Genomic DNA, 1,428 nt, shown 5'->3' on the forward strand with positions numbered 1-1,428 from the left:
ACAACAAGAGGAGGAGAGTTTAGTGTCGGAGGTCATGGATGAGTCTCCTCCATCATCCATTTTTTATTTGGATGACGGATAATATGACTCTGATTCCTGGTTTCAACCGTTGCGTATATTAGCTGCGACACATGAATCAAGATGCTATGACCGACAACATTTGATTGACAGATGACCGTTGATATATGATTGGCTGAATTTAGGTGTTCAGGCTGACATAGAACTAACTGGCCTGCAGAAGATAACGGAAAATCACAGATTTTAAGACATGATTTTTTTTTTTTTTTTAAATAGAGATTTTCTAAATTTTGGGACAATCTGGTTTGATAAAGAGAACATTTATAAACATGTTTAAGGCAGAATGATTTGACCTTTAAATTTGACTTCCCTTTGACTTTAACGGCTGCCATCCCATAGGACCTTAAAGCTTCTGTGTTTAAACTTTAATTGAACTAAAATAAAGCAGCTGTTTAATTTGTTCCAAGTTTCAATCATTTTCATCCATCTAAATATTTAAGTTTTAATGATCAGTCGGTCTGTTTACCTTCTTTAGAGCTGCTGAAAGTAGCGGAATCAGTCGGAGCTTCCTCTCTGCGGCGGAGTAAACAAACCAACGGTTACCATGGCAACAGCGGGTGGCGCTAACCACGTGCTGCGTCATTACTCAGCATTATAGGGATTTAATAAACCCTGAGATTAGAATTATTCCTTTGAATGTTAAACATGTCATCTTTGGTATTTCAGTTTTTCCACATCCAGGTCTGTAAATTTGCTAAAAACAAACAACCTGTTCTCAGAGTTTATGTAAGATTATTTTAGAGACTCTTTAGAACCAGCTCTAAAGCTATGAAACGAAGACTCTTATTTATATATATCTATATATAATCCCGTGTTTTGTTTTGTTTTTTTAACCCCCGCACCTGCAGACCGCAGTCAGCGGGATCCAGCAAACAGTTGATCCGACTCAGGGTCTCCAGATGTCGGCCAGCATCTCTCAGCTGCTCCCTCCTCTCACACCCAGTGGTGCATTTAGGGAAAATCCATAGATTCCTTATCACGTGATCAGATAAGATGAAACTAATATAAAATCATGCCAATAGATAACATCTGTGAGCCACACTTCTTTTTATTCCATTTTAAGCTGTTTTAACATTTCAAAGATATTTTAAAGACAAAAATTGGGATTGGGGGTTAATGGGTCACATGACCTAGAAGCTGAGAATAAAATTCACATTTTCTTATTATAAAAATCTTAAAATATATGAAAAGGCTTAAAATGGAATAAAAATGAGAGTCTTCATCAGGATAACATTGTAGAACAATTTGATACAGGTTTGGAATCAGTGGGCCACATGACCTGGAAGCTATTGAAGAATACTTGTAATTATTTAAAAAATCCCAAGTTTTGTCTTTAAAATATATAAAAAA

The sequence above is a fragment of the Cyprinodon variegatus genome, unplaced genomic scaffold, assembly GCF_000732505.1.
Source record: "Cyprinodon variegatus isolate N-32 unplaced genomic scaffold, C_variegatus-1.0 Scaffold479, whole genome shotgun sequence".
Lineage (NCBI taxonomy): Eukaryota > Metazoa > Chordata > Actinopteri > Cyprinodontiformes > Cyprinodontidae > Cyprinodon > Cyprinodon variegatus.